At 45.9% G+C, this 22,680-nt stretch overlaps 1 pseudogene; it reads left to right on the top strand.

Annotated features, from left to right (window-relative positions):
• Window positions 1-12,143: 12,143 nt before the first annotated feature.
• On the top strand, window positions 12,144-13,826 carry LOC147981559 (UPF0481 protein At3g47200-like; annotated as a pseudogene).
• The last annotated feature ends 8,854 nt before the right edge of the window (window positions 13,827-22,680 follow it).

Raw genomic sequence — 22,680 nt, 5'->3', positions numbered from 1 at the left:
TGTCTCGGTCATGTCTACATTGTTCTCGAACCGTAGGGTCCGCACGCTTAAGGTTACGATGACAGTTATATTATGGGTTTATGAGTTTTGATGTACCGAAGCTAGTTCGGAGTCCCGGATGTGATCACGGACATGACGAGGAGTCTCGAAATGGTCGAGACATAATGATTGATATATTGGACGACTATATTCGGACACCGGAAGTGTTACGGGGAAGTTTCGGATAAAACCGGAGCACCGGTGGATTACTGGAACCCCCCGGGGGGTTAATGGGCCTCATGGGCCTAAAGTGGAGAAGAGGAAGGGGCTGCCAGGGCAGGCCGCGCGGCCCCTCTCCCCCTAGTCCGAATTGGACAAGGAGGGAGGGGCGGCGCCCCCCCTTTTTCCTTCTCTCCTTCCACCTCTCCTACTTGGACAAGGAAAGGGAGGGGAGTCCTACTCCCGGTAGGAGGACTCCTCCTGCGCGCCTCCTCTAGGGCCGGCCGCACCCCCCCTTGGATCCTTTATATACGGAGGCAGGGGGGCACCCTAGAACACACAAGTTGATCTTCGTGATCGTTCCTTAGCCATGTGCGGTGCCCCCCTCCACCATATTCCACCTCGGTCATATCGTTGCAGTGCTTAGGCGAAGCCCTGCGTCGGTAGAACATCAAGATCGTCACCACGTCGTCGTGCTGACGGAACTCCTCCCCGACGCTTTGCTGGATCGGAGCCCGGGGATCGTCATCGAGCTGAACGTGTGCCAAGAACTCAGAGGTGCCGGAGTAACGGTGCTTGGATCGGTCGGATCGTGAAGACGTACGACTACATCAACCACGTTGTGCTAATGCTTCCGTTGTCGATCTACAAGGGTACGGAGATCACACTCTCCCCTCTCGTTGCTATACATCACCATGATCTTGAGTGTGCGTAGGAATTTTTTTGAAATTACTACGTTCCCCAACAGTGGCATCCGAGCCTAGGTTTTATTTGTTGATGTTATATGCACGAGTAGAACACAAGTGAGTTGTGGACGATATAAGTCATACTGCTTACCGGCATGTCATACTTTGGTTCGGCGGTATTGTTGGACGAAGTGGCCCGGACCAACATTACGCGTACGCTTACGCGAGACCGGTTCTCCCGAAGTGCTTTGCACAGAGGTGGCTTGCGGCTGACAGTTTCTCCAACTTTAGTTGAACCGAGTGTGGCTACGCCCGGTCCTTGCGAAGGTTAAAACAGCACCAACTTGACAAACTATCGTTGTGGTTTTGATGCGTAGGTAAGATTGGTTCTTGCTTAAGCCCGTAGCAGCCATGTAAAACTTGCAACAACATAGTAGAGGACGTCTAACTTGTTTTTGCAGGGCATGTTGTGATGTGATATGGTCAAGACATGATGCTAAAATTTATTGTATGAGATGATCATGTTTTGTAACCGAGTTATCGGCAACTGGCAGGAGCCATATGGTTGTCGCTTTATTGTATGCAATGCAATCGCGATGTAATGCTTTACTTTATCACTAAGCGGTAGCGATAGTCGTGGAAGCATAAGATTGGCGAGACGACAACGATGCTACGATGGAGATCAAGGTGTCGCGCCGGTGACGATGGTGATCATGACGGTGCTTCGAAGATGGAGATCACAAGCACAAGATGATGATGGCCATATCATATCACTTATATTGATTGCATGTGATGTTTATCTTTTATGCATCTTATCTTGCTTTGATTGAAGGTAGCATTATAAGATGATCTCTCACTAATTATCAAGAAGTGTTCTCCCTGAGTATGCACCGTTGCGAAAGTTCTTCGTGCTGAGACACCACGTGATGATCGGGTGTGATAGGTTCTACATTCAAATACAACGGGTGCAAAACAGTTGCACACGCGGAATACTCAGGTTATACTTGACGAGCCAAGCATATACAGATATGGCCTCGGAACACAGAGACTGAAAGGTCGAGCGTGAATCATATAGTAGATATGATCAACATAATGATGTTCACCATTGAAAACTAATCCATTTCACGTGATGATCGGTTATGGTTTAGTTGATTTGGATCACGTGATCACTTAGAAGATTAGAGGGATATCTTTCTAAGTGGGAGTTCTTAAGTAATATGATTAATTGAACTTTAATTTATCATGAACTTAGTCCTGGCAATATTAGCATATCTATGTTGTAGATCAATAGCTCGCGTTGTTGCTTTCATATGTTTATTTTGATATGTTCCTAGAGAAAATTGTGTTGAAAGATGTTAGTAGCAATGATGCGGATTGGATCCGTGATATGAGGTTTATCCTCATTGCTGCACAGAAGAATTATGTCCTTGATGCACCGCTAGGTGAGAGACCTATTGCAGGAGTAGATGCAGACGTTATGAACGTTTGGCTAGCTAAATATGATGACTACTTGATAGTTTAGTGCACCATGCTTAACGGCTTAGAATCGGGACTTCAAAGACGTTTTGAACGTCATGGACCATATGAGATGTTCCAGGAGTTGAAGTTAATATTTCAAGCAAATACCCGAGTTGAGAGATATGAAGTCTCCAACAAGTTCTATAGCCAAAAGATGGAGGAGAATCGCTCAACTAGTGAGCATGTGCTCAGATTGTCTGGGTACCACAATCGCTTGAATCAAGTGGGAGTTAATCTTCCAGATAAGACAGTGATTGACAGAATTCTCTAGTCACCATCACCAAGTTAGTAGAACTTCGTGATGAACTATAATATGCAAGGGATAACGAAAACAACTCCCAAGCTCTTCGTGATGCTGAAATCAATGAAGGTAGAAATAAAAAAAAAACATCAAGTGTTGATGGTTGACAAGACCACTAGTTTCAAGAAAAGGGCAAAGGGAAGAAGGGAAACTTCAAGAAGAACGGCAAGCAAGTTGCTGCTCAAGTGAAGAAGCCCAAGTCTGATCCTAAGCCTGAGACTAAGTGCTTTTACTGCAAAGGGACTGGTCACTGGAAGTGGAACTGCCCCAAGTATTTGGCGGATAAGAAGGATGGCAAGGTGAACAAAGGTATATTGGATATATTGTTATTGATGTGTACTATACTAGTGTTTATAGCAACCCGTCGGCATTTGATCCTGGTTTAGTTTCTAAGATTAGTAACTCGAAACAGAAGTTGCAGAATAAACAGAGACTAGTTAAGGGTGAAGTGACGATGTGTGTTGGAAGTGGTTCCAAGATTGATATGATCATCATCGCACACTCCCTATACTTTCGGGATTAGTGTTGAACCTGAATAAGTGTTATTTGGTGTTTGCGTTGAGCATGAATATGATTTGATCATGTTTATTGTAATACGGTTATTCATTTAAGTAAGAGAATAAATTGTTGTTCTGTTTACATGAATAAAACCTTATATGGTTACACACCCAATGAAAACAGTTCGTTGGATCTCGATCGTAGTGATACACATAATCATAATATTGAAACCAAAAGATGCAAAGTTAATAATGATAGTACAACTTATTTGTGGCGCTGCCATTTAGGTCATATTGGTGTAAAGCGCATGAAGAAACTCCATGCTGATGGGATTTTGGAATCACTTGATTATGAATCACTTGATGCTTGCGAACCATGCCTCATGGGCAAGATGACTAAGACTCCGTTCTCCGGAGCGAGCAACTGACTTATTGGAAACAATACATACTAATGTATGCGGTCCGATGAGTGTTAAAGCTCACGGCAAGTATCGTTATTTTCTGAACTTCACAGATGATTTGAGCAGATATGGGTATATCTACATGATGAAACATAAGTCTGAAACATTTGAAAAGTTCAAAGAATTTTAGAGTGAAGTGGAAAATCATCGTGACAAGAAAATAAAGTTTCTACGATTTGATCACGGAGACAAATATTTGAGTTACGAGTTTGGTCTTCAATTAAAACAATGTGGAATAGTTTCACAAACTCATGCCACCTGGAACACCACATCATAATGGTGTGTCCGAATGTCATAACCGTACTTTATTAGATATGGTACGATCTATAATGTCTCTTACCGATCTACCACTATCGTTTCAGGGATATGCATTAGAGACAGCTGCATTCACGTAAAATAAGGCAGCATCTAAGTCTGTTGAGACGACACAATCTGAACTGTGGTTTAGCAAGAAACCAAAGTTGTCATTTCTTAAAGTTTGGGGTTGTGATGCTTATATGAAAAAGTTTCATCCTAATAAGCTCAAACCCAAATCGGAGAAATATGTCTTCATAGGATACCCAAAGGAGACTGTTGGGTACACCTTCTATCACAAATCCGAAGGCAAGACTTTTGTTGCTAAATTCGGAGTCTTTCTAGAGAAGGAGTTTCTCTCGAAAGAAGTGAGTGGGAGGAAAGTAGAACTTGATGAGGTAACTGTACCTGCTCCATAATTGGAAAGTAGTTCATCACAGAAATCTGTTCCTGTGACTCCCGCACCAATTAGTGAGGAAGCTAATGATGATGATCATGTAACTTCAGATCAAGTTATTACCGAATCTCGTAGGTAAATCAGAGTGAGAACCGCACCAGAGTGGTACGGTAATCCTGTTCTGGAAGTCATGTTACTAGACCATGACGAACTTGCGAACTATGAAGAAGCGATGATGAGCCCAGATTCCGCGAAATGGTTAGAGGCCATGAAATCTGAGATATGATCCATGTATGAGAACAAAGTTTGGAATTTGGATGACTTGCCCGATGATCGGCAAGCAATTGAGAATAAATGGATCTTCAAGAGGAAGACGGACGCTGATAGTAGTGTTACTATCTACAAAGCTAGAATTGTCGCAAAAGGTTTTCGACAAGTTCAAGGTGTTGACTACGATGAGAGTTTGTCACTCGTATCTATGCTTGAGTCTGTCCGAATCATGTTAGTAATTGCCGCATTTTATGAAATCTGGCAAATGGATAAACAAAATTGCATTTCTTAATGGATTTATTAAAGAAGAGTTGTATATGATGCAACCAGAAGGTTTTGTCAATCCGAAAGGTGCTAACAAAATGTGCAAGCTCCAGCGATCCATCAGTGGACTGGTGCAAGCATCTCGGAGTTGGAATATACGCTTTGATGAGTTGATCAAAGCATATAGTTTTATACAGACTTGCGGTGAAGCCTGTATTTACAAGAAAGTGAGTGGGAGCACTACAGCATTTCTGATAAGTATATGTGAATGACATATTATTGATCGGAAATAATGTAGAATTATTCTATAAAGCATAAAGGAGTGTTTGAAAGGAGTTTTTCAAACAAAGACTTCGGTGAAGCTGCTTACATATTGAGCTTCAAGATCTATAGAGATAGATCAAGACGCTTGATAAATTTTTCAATGAGTACATACCTTGACAAGATTTTGAAGTAGTTCAAAATGGAGCAGTCAAAGAAAAAGTTTCTTGCCTGCGTTACAAGGTGTGAAGTTGAGTAAGACTCAAAGCCCGACCACAGCAGAAGATAGAAAGAGAATGAAAGTCATTCCCTATGCCTCATTCATAGGTTCTATAAAGTATGCCATGATGTGTACCAGATCTATTGTATACCCTACACTATGTTAAGCAAGGGAGTACAATAGTGATCTAAGAGTAGATCACTGGACATTGGTCAAAATTATCCTTAGTGGAATAAGGAAATATTTCTCGATTATGGAGGTGACAAAAGGTTCGTCGTAAAAAGTTACGTCGATGCAAGTTTTGACACAGATCTGGATGACTCTAAGTCTCGATCAAGATACATATTGAAAGTGGGAGCAATTAGGTAGAGTAGCTTCGTGCAGAGCATTGTAGACATAGAATTCGCAAAATACTTACGGATCTGTATGTGACAGACCCATTGACTAAAAATATCTCACAAGCAAAACATGATCACACCTTAGTACTCTTTGGGTGTTAATCACATAAATTGATGTGAACTAGATTATTGACTCTAGTAAACCCTTTGGGTATAGGTCACATGACGATGTGAACTATGGGTGTTAATCACATGGTGATGTGAACTCTTAGTGTTGAATCACATGGCGATGTGAACTAGATTATTGACTCTGGTGCAAGTGGGAGACTGAAGGAAATATGCCCTAGAGGCAATAATAAAGTTATTATTTATTTCCTTATATCATGATAAATGTTTATTATTCATGCTAGAATTGTATTAACCGGAAACATAATACATGTGTGAATACATAGACAAACAGAGTGTCACTAGTATGCCTCTACTTGACTAGCTCGTTAATCAAAGATGGTTATGTTTCCTGACCATGAACAAAGAGTTGTTATTTGATTAACGGGATCACATCAATAGGTGAATGATCTGATTGACATGACCCATTCCATTAGCTTAGCACCCGATCGTTTAGTATGTTGCTATTGCTTTCTTCATGACTTATACATATTCCTATGACTATGAGATTATGCAACTCCCGTTTGCCGGAGGAACACTTCGTGTGCTACCAAACGTCACAACGTAAATGGGTGATTATAAAGGTGCTCTACAGGTGTCTCCAAAGGTACATGTTGGGTTGGCGTATTTCGAGATTATGATTTGTCACTCCGATTGTCGGGGAGGTATCTCTGGGCCCTCTCGGTAATACACATCACATAAGCCTTGCAAGCATTGCAACTAATATGTTAGTTGTGATATGATGTATTACGGAACGAGTAAAGAGACTTGCCGGTAATGAGATTGAACTAGGTATTGGATACCGACGATCGAATCTCGGGCAAGTAACATACCGATGACAAAGGGAACAACGTATGTTATTATGCGGTCTGACCGATAAAGATCTTCGTAGAATATGTAGGAGCCAATATGGGCATCCAGGTCCCGCTATTGGTTATTGACCGGAGACGTGTCTCGGTCATGTCTACATTGTTCTCGAACCGTAGGGTCCGCACGCTTAAGGTTACGATGACAGTTATATTATGGGTTTATGAGTTTTGATGTACCGAAGCTAGTTCGGAGTCCCGGATGTGATCACGGACATGACGAGGAGTCTCGAAATGGTCGAGACATAATGATTGATATATTGGACGACTATATTCGGACACCGGAAGTGTTACGGGGAAGTTTCGGATAAAACCGGAGCACCGGTGGATTACTGGAACCCCCCGGGGGGTTAATGGGCCTCATGGGCCTAAAGTGGAGAAGAGGAAGGGGCTGCCAGGGCAGGCCGCGCGGCCCCTCTCCCCCTAGTCCGAATTGGACAAGGAGGGAGGGGCGGCGCCCCCCCTTTTTCCTTCTCTCCTTCCACCTCTCCTACTTGGACAAGGAAAGGGAGGGGAGTCCTACTCCCGGTAGGAGGACTCCTCCTGCGCGCCTCCTCTAGGGCCGGCCGCACCCCCCCTTGGATCCTTTATATACGGAGGCAGGGGGGCACCCTAGAACACACAAGTTGATCTTCGTGATCGTTCCTTAGCCATGTGCGGTGCCCCCCTCCACCATATTCCACCTCGGTCATATCGTTGCAGTGCTTAGGCGAAGCCCTGCGTCGGTAGAACATCAAGATCGTCACCACGCCGTCGTGCTGACGGAACTCCTCCCCGACGCTTTGCTGGATCGGAGCCCGGGGATCGTCATCGAGCTGAACGTGTGCCAAGAACTCGGAGGTGCCGGAGTAACGGTGCTTGGATCGGTCGGATCGTGAAGACGTACGACTGCATCAACCACGTTGTGCTAACGCTTCCGTTGTCGATCTAAAAGGGTACGTAGATCACACTCTCCCCTCTCGTTGCTATACATCACCATGATCTTGAGTGTGCGTAGGAATTTTTTTGAAATTACTACGTTCCCCAACAGCACGCGGCTCCGGGTTGTGGCCCCCCCTCACGGACGACGATGACATGGTATAGTAAACATTCTGCGGTAACGGTGCGGCGTGAATATTATTGAATATTCTGGGAGCACGATAAAATCATGATTTTCTTACACGGCGTGGGAACATGTGATATAGGACGGATGGTAATTTTTCATAATTTTTGGTGATGCAGAAGTATCTGAACACTTCCTTCTACGCAGATTGTTCTTGCGTGTCTACGAATGTGGCCGACGGCCTCCGGGGGCTAGCCATGCCGCCAAATCTTGCGTCGGGGCCTCTTACACGTCCAGAAGTGTGGTGGCTGGTGCCAACACACGGCACGCGTCTCCGGAGTGTGTCCCCTTCACGGACGGCGCCGCTGTCGGCACCTGGAGGGGGGTAACGGCCGCGTCGGGTCGACACGGAGGGAATCTTGCGGTGGGTTTGGCCCGGACCTTGTTCCATAGTGTTCCTATGAGCTGACCTACCATAACCGGGGTGGAGAGGTCTGTTGGTCAAAGCCCATCCGGCGAAAGTCAAAGGGTTAGATCTCCTGGTCAACTGCTGCAGGGTTTGGCGGGACGGGGGCCTTGGGGGGTAGCAATGCCACCGGAGCATCGTGCGGGGCCCTCATACAAGCCTTAAGGTGTGGTGGTATGTCTGAAGAGATAGCACGCGACTCCGGGGTGTGGCCCCCCTCATGGATGACGATGACACTGTATAGTAAACGTTCTGCGGTAACGGTGCGGCGTGAATATTATTGAATACTTTGAATGTGATAAAATCATGATTTTCTTACACCGCGTGGGCACATGTGATATAGTACGGATGGTAATTTTTCATAATTTTTGGTGATGCAGAAGTATCTGAACACTTCCCTCTACGCGGATTGCTCTTGCGTGCTTACGATTGTGGCCGGCGGCCTTCGGGGGCTAGCCAAGCCGCCAAATCTTGCGTCGGGGCCTCTTACAGGTCTAGAAGTGTGGTGGCGAGTGCCAACACCCGACACGTGTCTCCGGAGTGTGACCCCCTTCACGGACGGCGCCGCCGCCGGCACCTGGAGGGGGGTAACGACCGCGTCGAGTCGACACGGAGGGAATCTTGCGGTGGGTTTGGCCCGGACCTTATTCCGAAGTGTTCCTATGAGCTGACCTACCACAACCGGGTGGAGAGGTCCGTTGGTCAAAGCCCGTCCGGTGAAAGTCAAAGGGTTAGATCTCCTGGTCAACTGCTGCAAGGTTTGGCGGGACGGGGGCCTTGGGGGGTAGCAATGCCATGGGAGCATCGCACGGGGCCCTCATACATGCCTTAAGGTGTGGTGGCATGTCTGAAGAGATAGCACGCGGCTTCGGGGTGTGGCCCCCCTCACGGAAGACGATGACACGGTATAGTAAACGTTCTGCGGTAACGGTGCGGCGTGCATATTATTGAATACTTTGAGCGCGATAAAATCATGATTTTCTTACACTGCGTGGGAACATGTGATATAGGACGGATGGTAATTTTTCATAATTTTTGGTGATGCAGAAATATCTGAGCACTTCCCTCTATGCGGGTTGCTTTTGCCTGTCTACGATTGTGGCCGGCAGCCTTCGGGGGCTAGCCAAGCCGCCAAATCTTGCGTCGAGGCCTCTTACAGGTCTAGAAGTGTGGTGGAGGGTGCCAACACCTGGCACGCGTCTCCGGAGTGTGACCCCTTCACGGACGGCGCCGCCGCCGACACCTGGAGGGGGGAAACGGCCGTGTTGGGTCGACACTGAGGGAAGTGTTCCTATGAGCTGACCTACCACAACCAGGTGGAGAGGTCCATTAGTCAAAGCCCGTCCGACTAAAGTCAAAGGGTTAGTTCTCCTGGTCAACCGCTCCAGGGTTTGGTGGGACGGGTGCCTTGGGGGGTAGCAATGCCACCGGAGCATCGCGCGGGGCCTTCATACATGCCATAAGTTGTTGTGGTGGCATGTTTGAGGAGGAAGCACACGGCTCCGGGTGTGGCCCCCCTCACAGACAGCGATGACATGGTATAATAATCGTTCTGCGGTAACGGTGCGGCGTGAATATTATTGAACACTCAGAGCACGATAAAATCATGATTTTCTTACACAGCGTGGGCACATGTGATATAGGACGTATGGTATTTTTTTCATAATTTTTGATGATGCATAAGTATATGAACAATTCCCTCTATGCGGATTGATCTTCGCGTGTCTACGATTGTGACCTGCGGCTTCCGGGGGCTAGCCATGCCGCCAAATCCGTCAAATCTTGCGTTGGGGCCTCTTAGACGTCTAGTAGTGTGCTGGCGGGTATGCTAGGGTGTCGAAAGAGTCATGAAAATATTAAAGTAGCGTTAAATTAAGAATTTTACAAATAAGACCCATGAAAACTAGTCGACAGAAAATAGGTTAGAATAATAATACTAATTAAGTAGTAAATATAAATGCAATGAAAACCATCTTAAACTAATTTCGTACAAATGTTACGTGGAGGAAAAAATCCACAAAAATGTAAGCCTAGTGCTTTCATCGGGCACACGGCTTATATGTCCTAGAAGGCGAGTGCCTTCTTCGGGCACACAGCTTATATGTCATATAAGCCGAGTTCCTGCTTCAGACACACGGCTTATAGGTTGCGCCGTGACGGCGCCGTCAACCACTGCCGTTGCAGACACATGGCAGATGTCTTTGCCAAGTGTGTATTGTAAGCCGGGTGCCTTTTCAGGTAGATACCGTGTGTTTCATATAAGCCGTGAGCTTTTCTGCGGTACTCGACTTATAGATGACCATAAGCCGAGTTCCTCTTATTTACCGGGTGTTTTTTTCTCCAGACTCGGCTTAGACCGGGTGTCCGAAAAAAAGCACTCGGCTTGTATGCCTACACACGGGAAACCGGATTTTCCTGTAGTGTGATCATTAGTTTATTACTAGTTTTTATTTGTGCTGTTTTTTAGGAAGATTTGTGCTGTTTGTAGTAAAATTATTGTTATTCGTACTAGAATGATTAGTTGGGCTTTTAGCCCAATAAGCTGAGCGCAGACATCTATCACACTCACACCTTCAGACCCTTCTCAAAAGAAAAGAAAAAACTCACACCTTTACATAGACGAAGTCGGTCTTGCTGCCGGGCGAGATGAGCTCGGACAGCCAGCCGCTGGAAGAGGGCCAACCCCAACCCTTCAATGAAGGTAGCGACCAGACGATGAGGAGTGGGACCAAAGGTTGAAACAGGCCGGCCGCCTACAAATGAGCCGACACTAGAAAGCCAGCCGCCGTTGCAGCTGGCCCGCCGAGCTGCCGTAATGCCGGCTCGGCGAACGGAAGCCTCCACAGCGAGAGAGCCGAGCCACCTAGCCGCCGCCCACAGACGGAGCCCCAACCCGTGCCGCTCGCCGAAAAAACTGTGTGAGATCCGGCTGGCATGCTCCGCCACCACCCCCACTACAGCAACCCCCGATGGACCGCCACCCCCTCCCCGCGCCATCTGCAGATCCCCAATGGCCAGAATGGAAAGCCGCCATCGTGCCAGATCTGCAGGATGCGCCACCGCCACGCACCCACACCACCATGAAGCCTCCACAGCCATGCCATCGGCCCGGCCACGTGCGCCACCATCACAGCGCCCCACGCCAATGCTGTATCCAGGTCAGGCCACCAAATCCCGTGCTGCGCGCCCCAACATAGGAGCAAGAAGTCCCCTCCGCCAGCCACCACGAGGGGCTTTGCCCCTGGCGGCGCCTATTGGCAGTGGAAGGAGAGCCAGAGGGGGAGGAGAGCTAGGCAAATCCGGGTGTGTTTGTGCGACAGGAAATAGGATCAGTGACGATTGGAATAGGTCACTACTATTTGGGCTTATAATTGAAAGTATGCTCTATGAAATCGCTCAGATTCTTCAGCTGGTTTTATACTATGCTTACCGCGGTCATTTGGTTTCAGATGCATTTTTCATATGATTCGGTTGTATTGTTTGGCCATGACTGTATAGTAGAAATGTAAGTCCTAGCCGTTGGAATATTGATATCATGAAATATTCAGTATATTTTTCTTTAACAAGCTTATAAAATATAAAAGGTGAAGTACTTCCCACTTGTGCCAAGAAGTACCGAGATTCGACACTGCCTCTCTGCATTGCACTGTGTAGGGGTAAAGCTTGCGTCGTATAATCCTTCCCCGGATGATGTGGGAGCTTCTAACATTGGCTATATATGTCTAGGAATATGAAATATGTTTCCAGTAGTTACCTTAGATAATTGTGTTACTCTTTGTATATATCAAACTGTTATTCTTACTACTTATTTTTAGTAATATTAATCTAACTGTGTTTCTTTACCTCTCTCTGTTCCTGCTAGCTATCGTGAATTAATGTGATGTTCTTGGGTAACTAAAATGACATGTCAAGGAGAGATGAGTAGAGCAGAAACTATGAACATCGACGAATTGGAGAATTTGATGGCAAGGAAGCTAACTTACTATATATCAATTTACAAAGATCACGACCAGTGAAGAAAATTGTGCATAATTTTCCGAGTTCCGAAACATATTAAGCAAGTTGACAAGTTATCTTACGAACCAAAAGTTATGTCCATAGGTCCTTATTACCATGGAAATTCTTCCCTGCAGTTTATGGAGAAAGTAAAATGGAACTGCTTAGACTATGTTCTTAAACTCAACTGCGGGAAAAAGTTAGAGGTCTATCTAACAGCTATGGAGAGTCTTGAGAGGCAGGCGCGGAGTTACTATTCAGAGGAAGTTTCTCTGGAAAGTGACATGTTCCTGCGAATGCTCCTGCTTGATGGATGCTTTCTACTTGTTTATCTTGGTGGAACCAACGACTTAGATTGGTGTGTTAGTGAACAGAATGCAAGTGGTAGTAATTATCAGGGGGGAGAACCACTTCAATACGCAATAGCACAACCGGAGGAGATTATGGAGCATGCATCAAATGAGGGAACACGTACTGAAAGTATGAGATTGACTGCTGGGACATCATCTGATTTATGTTCAACAGAAGGTGTGGAACTTGAGCATATTAGTACGGGCAAACAATGCTATGATCAGAAGGATCCTGACCAACCCAAATGTGACCCAATTTCTGAATGGCATCACGCCCATGTATTTCACGACCTACTTCTTCTTGAGAACCAATTATCATTTTCCATTGTGAAGAGAATATATGGGTTACTTGTTGGAGTCCATGCTGTAGATCTACTTACTGAAAAGGTCCGTAAATATTTAGAACTCAATATTCAGAAGTACACAACAGTTGCTCGTAATTTTGATGGGCAGACAGACTTCCACCACTTGCTCCATTTGTGTCATATGTACTTCCGACCTCAAGAAAGGATTCAACCAGAGCAGCATTGTCAAATTAGAAACCGATGGTTGCATCCTCTCACAACTTTGTGGCACACATATTACAAAAGAAGTTATTTCGAAGAGTTGTCTATCAATCAGCAGGCATCTCATATAAGTTCTTGTCAGACACAGAATCGATGGCGACAAGCGGAACAGTATCATGAAGCTGGAATTTAGTTTAAGTGCAAAGAGAACAACAAACATAACCCGCCTTCTCTACTGGACATAACTTTTGACAAGGGCGAGGTGGAAATTCCATGCTTGCTTATTGATGAAAATACCATTTGCCTCTTCAGGAACTTGGTTGCATTTGAGCAAATATGCTCGCAGTATGGAAATGATGTCACTTCCTATATCGCTTTTATGTCCCAGCTTGTTAGTACCCCCTGTGATGTTGCACTGCTTGCTCGCAAAGGAATAATCCTACACCACATGCGTACTGATGAAGAAGTGTCAACTCTTTTCAGTAAGCTGGGTAAGAATGTGGACTTTGATCAGAATGGTGCGCACTACCTTAAATCCGTTTGCCGTATGATGGAAGAGTATTATCAGAATCGCGTAAACAGATGGATGGCCTGGTTGTGGCATAATCATCTAAAAAATCCATGGTTGGTCTTAGCGGTAGTAGCAGCAGCTATCGTTCTTCTCTGCACCATTATCCAATCATTGTTATCCTTGCTTGCGTATTTGGATCAGACAACGGGTACTAATTAGGCAACCAGCTAGGTGGGCACTTGTTTCCCAACCCGTCAGAAGACAGTCTACTTCTGGATATCTTAATAGAAGGTTAATTGTTTCTATGTTTTCCATCTGACAGGTTCCACACAATTTAGATGTAATACTTTGACTTACAAACCTACAACCGTATGCATGTGTGCTTGTAGACCTGATGGATGGTTATGCTTTTGTCTGTCCTGTTACTGGAGTTGTATGCCTATATGTGCATGTAGGCACACATAATGCATCTTTGTGCTTTTGGTTGTCCTGGACTAATGAATATATGTATGGATGATGGATTGCTCATAAGTATATGCACACCTATTATCTCTTCAGTGTGATGCAATCTTTATTACTGTATGAATGTGTTTTCTATATATAGATGGCACAAAATGGACTGAACATAAATCATAGCTGTCAAAATACATGTATACAATATAGGATATTCGTGTGGTCGAACTGAACAGAAATACATGCAGTTTGGCTGCCGGGAAACCTTCTATCTGCCCTAAATTGTCAGCCCGCCAGGGAAGAGTTCTACGCCGGTAATAGTACTAACTGTCGGTAATGGTATGAATATGAAGAGCAGAGAATCTGCCAGGCTTTATGGTAACTGCGGGGAATTGCTTTCCCCGACAGAAATTCCAAGGGCGGTTTGTAATTGTCGGCAAAAGACTTTTCCCATAATTAGTCTGCCTCCAATGGCTGGTTTTCCTGGCAGATGTGCTGACCCCTTATTTTTTGTCATGGTGTAGTGCATGAGTGTTGCCACAATTTACCATGTTTAAAATTTTATGAGTGTTCTGACAGATGGGTCCGAATTGTAAGGTCTACCTGGCATGCCACATCAGCGGAAATTTTTTGATCACTTTTCTGCATGCCAAACAGTTGTTGGCCCAGCCCCGACACTGAGTACTTTTCAGTGACGATCAACGACGATGACCAGAGGCAGAGCCAGGATTTCTCAAAGCCTAGGGCTAAACCTAAGCTGCTATAAATAACACCAAATTATATACATACCATTGTATGTCACTAATACGCCACAATTTCACATTAAGAATGAAAAATGGATTTTTTTTTGCGAATACGCTAGGATGCATATCTTTTCATTGATAGGTAAGGAGTGTGTACAAGCAGTACACAAGAGAGAGAGAGGGGGGGGGGCATGCAAACTTACTATCTTGTGCATAGGAGGCAAGAAGTAAGCTGCAGAGCATTGATGACGGGTCGCTCAGTCCGTGAAAAATGGATTCATTACTATCATGAGAGCAAGTTCAATAAAAGCAGTTTGCTAAAATGCATCATTGCAAATGTTAGTACCAAATTAAATGAAGACTAGCTTCATTTGATGTCTTTATTTCTTCTGCTGAAATAGTAGAAGGACCTACAGTTGTAAACAAACATAAAACCGAGTATTTAATTGTACGATACTATATATAGATTAAGTCAATTGCTCTTACTAAATTTTATAAAATAAAACTGCACAAGCCATTTGCATCTTGGATTTCAAATTTCATGTTGCTAACAGAATATTGACTAAATTTATATATTTCACTTATAGAAAAAAGCTACTTTTTGCGGGGGAGAAAAAAGGGAAATACTATTATTCAGCCGGCTGAAAGCAGACTCCACGTCCGCCGCCTCCTCTTCTCTACACGTGGCATTATGGGCACATCAAGGTAACCACTTCCCCTTTCTCAAGCTTATCTCCTCGCCTACCGGCCGGTACACCATTTTTTCTTCTTACCCGATCTCCATCCCCTCCGCCTCTCTCTCTCTCTCTCATATCCGGTGGCGCTCCCCACTCATCCATGGCCGCGCTATCCTTCTCGCTGCAGAAAAGATTTTGCAACAAGGCTCTTGTTGCAGAAGGCTCTCTGCAACTAAGCTCTTGTTACAGTGATCGAACAGAAAAACGGGTTGCAAAAATTCTGCAACAAGGTTCTTGTTGCAGAAGGTAGAGTGCATCAAGTCTCATGTTGCTAATATCGGAGGAAAAACCCGTCGATTTTTTTTGCAACAAGCTCCTTGTTGCATAAACCCAAGCGCAATAAGGCTCCTGTTGCAGAAAAAAAAAACAGTCGGAGGGAGATTGCAACAAGACTGTTGTTGTAGAAGCTTGAGCGTAAGATTGAGCTTATTGAGGCGGCGGATCTTCTCAGACGGCTACTCTGGCACTCCATCCAACGGCTGATGAGGTGGCGGATCTTCTCAGATTATCCACCGGCCGACGCGTAGCGTTGCCCGAGAAAAAAGCTACTGGAAGGAACAATGATAGAAATCAGAAATTACCTGTCAAATCGTTTGGTAGAGGGAGGCTGGAAGGCTGGAAGCAGAACAGGAAACCGCCAGCAGGTCAGGGCGCAGCCGGGGCAGGAGGAGCTGCTCTGTGGTGAGATTATCCAAGCGCCAAACCGGGTGGCAACAGGTCCGTAGGGAATTGGCGAGGGTAAACGAGTCGGCCTAAGCGAGGTCTGGCTACATCTTCTTCTTCTTTTTTTCTTGAGGAAGATCGGGTGAGATTTTGCCAATCGAGCGAGATGATTGAATATTGAGGTGGAGACAGTGGGCTGAAAGCCTCGGCTCGGATTGCAAGGCTGAAATTATAAGAAAAATACCACTAGAAGTATAAGTACTAGCTGGGCCACGCTTGGGGGCTGGGGCTATAGCCCCACTTGCCCTAGTCCCAATTCCCCCTATTGACGACACACCGCGGCAGAGCTGCAATATACTCTATTACATCAACCGCCATTGCTTTACTCTTCCAGCTCAGTTTCAGACGATGTTCCATTGGAACATCAAGTGGAATGCAATTTTTCTTGTTATGGCTTTCGAGTACCTTTCTTGTGTATGCCTTCTTGCATAGTGTGATCCCTTTTGGCTCTTGTTGTACCTCGATCCCAAGGTAGTAACTTAATAGCCCTAGTTCATCCATCTCGAAAAGCTCCTTCATTTGTAGATTGAACTTTGCCACCTCTTTATATTCTCTCGTAGTCAATAGGTCATCAACGTAGATGCCAACTAGTAGACGATCCTTTCCTTCACTTCGCTCGAACATTGCATGCTCTAGTGGGGTTTTCTCAAATCCAAGAGAAATCAATGTCTGATCAAGTTTGATGTTACACGTCCGCGTGTCTTGTTGTAGCCCGTACAAGGCTTTGTATAGGTTCAGTACCTTGTGCTCATCTCCCTCTTTGATGAATCCCGGCGGCTGATGCACATGCACATCTCCTTCCAACTTGGCAATCAAAAATGTGGATTTTACATCTATGTGATCTATCCTCCATAATTCCTGAGCCGCGGGAGCTATGAGTAATCTCACCGATTTCATCTTTGCAATGAGAACGAACACTTCTTCAAAGTCCACACACTCCTCTTACATGTATCTTTTGGCTACTAGCCTTGCTTTGTGCTTCACACAATTTCCTTCAGCATGTTCCTTGATCTTGAATACCCATCCATGGCTTTTTCATTGTCAGAAAGATCCACAAGCTCCCATGCATTGTTGTCGTGGATCGACCCCAACTCTTCATTCATACAATGACGCCAATACTTCTTTGTATTTGCGTCTTCAAATTCCACCCATTCGGCCAGCGGATTCGACGGCTCGTTGGAGGATACCGGCAGGCCAACAAGGGTGCCGTAGCTCCTTCAAAACCACCATCGATATGTGCTCAGGATTCCCATCAGCTTCATCCGGATCTGAGCCAGAAGCCCTTTCCCAGATTAGGAGACACCAAAACCTACACCGGAAGCTGGGATCCGGCGATGCACCACTCCAGGAGACAAGACCGAGTCCGGGTCTCTCATCCTACCTCTTCCCATCACCACGACAGCAGAAGGAAGGCTGGGAAGAACTCCAAATCAGCTTGCACCTGCGAGCTCGTGCTTATTGGAGCAGAAAACGCCAGATCCAGGACCCCTGCTCCACATCCACCACAAAAAAGGAGCAAAGCACGGCTCCGGCGGCCGCGGCATACTGCACACAAGCATCGGCGGACTACAGACAACCGGCATGACGCCAAACAGCCAAAAGGCAGTCCAACACCAAACACTGCATCTAAACCGCCTCTCCCATCTCTTCTGCAGCCAGCATGCCGGCAGCGAAGATCCGGGGTCGATGCAGCTAGCCGCGTGTCAGACTTTCCTGAGGACGCGATCATGCATACCCGTCTCTTATCATTGTCTTCTCGCGCCTTCTGACGCCACTTCTTTGCCCGGAGCAAAACTTTACGTCGCTTTTGCATCCATCTACCGGCCACTTCTCCAGTCGACCAGCACAAAGACTCACGATCCAGCACACGAAGCTTTCGTTGCTTCCGCCCCAGCAAAAATAGCACTTACGCCTGTAGCATTAACGTAAGTTTCGGAATCATCCCCGCATCCGTAGCATCGACAAGAGTTTCCGAACCATGATAACGATGGCAACCATTTTCTTCCGCAAGCTCGACAATTTCTTTAGTCAACGCTTGAGAGTCTGGATCCTCCTTATCCACAAGTTTAAACATCTACATCATGTCTCCATCATCGCCTTGCTTGGCCATGAGCACCTTCCGCTTCGGTGCTTCCTCGCAGTCAGCTTTGAAGTGACCGAGGAAATCACAATTATGACACCTCACTTTCCTGATGTCAATATTTCTTCTCATTGGTGGTGCAGTCTGGTCGCCTGAGTCGCCGTCCGAGTCGGCGAAATTCTTTCTTGCCGAATGTTGCTTCTCCTTCTTCTTGCTGCTGCCTTTGGATCTACCTTGTTTTTCCTTCGATAGAGCGATCCATTGCGGCTTTGTGAGCATCAAATTTTCATCGTCCCGCATATGCTTATCATGAGCCTTGTACCGTCCGCCGAGATTGTCGATGGAGAGAGTCGCGAGATTGACACACTACTCGATCGCCGTGACAATTTGTAGGTACCGAGTAGGGGTTGCGCAAGAACAGAGGGACAACCAAGGTCTCCATGAGGTTTTCTCCATGTGCGCAAATCCGATTGACGATAGTTACTACCTGTGAAGCGAACGCGTCCATGGTCTCTTCGTCGCTCATGACTAAAGTCTCATAGTTCCTTAGGATAGTTGGAGATTGGCTTGCTTGACGCGGGTGTGTCCCTCAAACATGAACTTCAAGGTATCCCACGTCTCCTTCGCCGTTTCTTCGGCGATCAAATGTTGGAGGACATCCTTCGGCATCACCGAATAAATCACCGATGCCTCCTGCCGATACTTGCGGTGCTCGACTCCCTCCTTTTTGAACGCATCGCCTCCTGGATCGACCGAGTCCCATAGCTCGTTGGCGTGAAGACGACACTCCATGAGGGTCTTTCAGACCTCGAAGTTCTCGCGGTCAAATCCTGGGTATGATATATCGGGCTCGGCAAGTACTTTAGCCGCGTCAAATACTTCCACGATCTCCATGTCGGCCATGGCCTTCTGTTATTAGAAGATCAACCTGGCTCTAGATATCAATTGCTGGCCAGCCCCGACACTGAGTACTTTCTAGTGACAGTGACAGTGACGATCAACCACGATGACCACAAGGAGGTGATGCTTGCGAAAAATATACTAACTCTCTAACGGTCAACATATTTGCTACCACGGGAAAGAAAACTTATCAAGCATCATTTAACTAGTTCCTAGTTCATGCTTGACTAGGCATTCATATATGTGCTGCATCAGAGTTAGTGAAGTAGTATATTTACACCGCTTCTAATCTTATCCATAGAATCATGCATACTTAAGGCTGTATATGATAATACTGAAGAAAAAAACATACATGATTTCAGATTATTTCAGTAACAATTTCTCCTATAATTTCTTCAATGGGAACATGCCGCGCTGATCAAGTACAGTCATCGCATCACAATACTTCTTCGAATTGAAAACGAGTAGGCTAAACCTTTCTAATATGCATTCCAGACCGAGAGAAAATCTAGCCACAAAAAACATAATCACGAGGGGTGAGAAATAGAGGATACGAACATGCATGGGAGGGGAGATGCTTGCCGTACTGGCCGCCGCTCGCTCAAACGATCACCAACGGTCATGCCTTGCTTGATTGCCGCTCATTGCCTACATCGTCCTACCCCTCCTAACAAAGGAGACAATAGTTTTGGGCCAAACTAGGGCAGGATCATGCATGCAATTCGAAATTTCGAATGTGAGTGATGCATGTCCTGAGTAATGGAGGCCAGCGTGGTGCGGCCCAACCTGGGCGACTTGACCATCGGGCGCTGCCGAGCTGCTTTGCTGCAATCATATCGAGCCTGGCCAGGTGGGGAGAAGCTAGGCGATGCGGTTCGGTGTGCAAAAAAAGTCATAATTTTAAATAGTCCGCTATAGCGTTTAAAGGAGGTCCTGCACTAAGGGGCTTTGGTCAAAAATATGAACACACATCTTAAATAGTGCGCTAGAGTGCTTAGAAGTGGTCTGCCGTTAAGAGGCATAGCGTGCTATTTAAAACTATGAGAAAAACCATCAGAAAAAGAACCCGCCGATGTGGCATGCCAGTTGGACCTTATAACTGGAAGCCATAAATGCTCACAAAATTTTAAACGGAGTAAATTATGGCAACACTTTTGCTAAGTGTGGTTAAGAGAATGAAAGTCCACTAAATGGGGTAATTATTATATTGTCAAAAGTGTCGAAATCGAGGGTGAAAAACAGAATTCACTCTTTAGTTTAAGTGGCTTGCTTTTGTATGAGTGTGCTATACTGTTTTTTTATTAGTTTAAATTGGCTACCACATATGTCAGGTGATGAGTGTGCTATACTGTTAGCTAGAACCTGACAACTGTGTACATTATTGCAATGCATGCAGAAATGGTCAGCTTAGTTTAAACTAGAAGCATAGGCGCGAGTTGCCGCGCCGTTCTTCTTTTAGCTCGGTGTGTTCCCTTTATTCGTGGAAGCGATAACAGTCATGATATTGTCGATTGTAATTGGATTGCCTTGGTTATCTAACTGCTTTGCAGCTCAAAAGGAAATAAAAGACATGTTTCTCTGATGGAAAACAATGCAAGACATGTGGGTAAACATCATATTGTGATGCAGTTAACAGTGAAGAAGTGCTTGTTTTATGGACACATAGTTATCATGAGATTTTTTTTTACAAATGCACAAGAACATTCAACATAGTCTCTCTAATTTGTTGCAATGAAGTTTACAGTTTATTATGCACATGTTCTACATTCACAAGACACGAATATGTACAAACTGCCAAAATCTAATAAAAAATTATAATTGCCTAAAAAACATTCTCAATCATGGCTTTGGTGGAACTAAAAGGAAAAATAGATGACAGCTTCCTTTATGAAGATGTAGATACAACATCCAGAGATCAACTCTGGAATAGATGCTTCCACAATGTGTCATTGGGCATCTACTTAGCACCAAGCAATCTTTCACCAGCTTCGCAACAACAACCAAGAATTTTACGAATCTTTTGTTTCAGAGCTGGCCAATAGACTTAGCACTACCTGAACAGGGCTCTAAGCCGACAGCCAAATGTATGCCGACGGCCACCGTCGGCCTAACCCGAGCTATGCCGACAGCTAGGTCCTGGCCGTCGGCGTACAATGGCCGTCGGGCTATCCCCGTCTACGCCGACAGTAGCCGTCGACACATAGCAGCCGTCGGCTTATCCCAGACTACGCCTACAGCAGCCGTCGGCATATATAGGCCGTCGGCATAGGTGCGGGCCCGCCGACAACACTCATCACGGCCGGCTAACGACGTCAAATCTATGCCGACGGCCGTGACGGGTGGCCGTCGGCATAGATACGGGTGACACGTCACCGATCCAGAGCGCACCGACCAGGACATATGCCGACGGCAGCCGTCGGCATAGCTGACACGTCATCGATCCGCGGCGCTGTCAATCTGCCCTGCCGCAGCTATGCCGACGGCTTTGCCGTCGGCATAGTTTTTTTTCTCTTTTCTTCCTTTTCCCATATAGTATTATTATTATTATTATTATTATTATTATTATTATTATTAAGCATACAGTATGTGTTAATAAGCATACATATAGATTGTGTTAATAAGCATACATATAGTATGTGTTAATAAGCATATAGTATGTGTTAATAAGAATACATATAGTTTTTTTTTCTTTTTCTTCACTGTTTTCTTTATTATTATTATTTAACTAACTTACATACAGTATGTGTTAATAAGCATACATACATTATTTTTCGGTTCTGTACAGAGCGGTGTGACCCCCCTCACGAACGGTGCCGCCGCCAGCCGGCAACTGGAATGGGGAACAACCGCATCGGGTCTATACGAAGGGGACTTTGCTCCAAGTGTTCATATATATCGGATGACCTACCACAATCAGATGGTGTTATGCCATGTCCGAAGAGGCGGCACGCATCTCCGGGGTGTGGCCCCGTCACGGACGGCGCCGCCGCCGGCACCTGGAGGGGGGGAACGGACGCGTCGGGTCTACATGGAGTGGATGTATCTGTGGGTTTGGCCCGGATGTTGCTCCCGGGTGTCCTTATGGGCGGACCTGACACAACCGGGTGGAGAGGTCCACTGGTCAAAGCCCGTCCGTGCAAAGTCAAAGGGATAGATCCCGTGGTCAAACGCTACAGGGTTAGCCGGGACGGGGGCCCTGGGGGGTAGCAATGCCACCGGAGCGTCGTACCGGGCCCTCATACATGCGGGGTGGTGTTGTGGCATGTCCGAAGAGGCGGCACGCGTCTCCGGGGTGTGGCCCCCGTCACGGACGGTGCCGACGCTGGTACCTGGAGGGGGAAACGGACGCGTCGGATCTACACGGAGAGGATCATGCTGTGGGTCTGGCCCGGATGTTGCTCCCCGGTGTCCCTTTGGGCCGACCTGACACAACCGGG

Source organism: Triticum urartu, chromosome 3A (genome assembly GCF_056163025.1).
Source record: "Triticum urartu cultivar PI428250 chromosome 3A, HENAU_Tu73, whole genome shotgun sequence".
Taxonomy (NCBI): Eukaryota; Viridiplantae; Streptophyta; class Magnoliopsida; order Poales; family Poaceae; genus Triticum; species Triticum urartu.
Note: the sequence above shows the minus strand (reverse complement) of the source record. Positions and strands in the feature narration are given on the sequence as shown.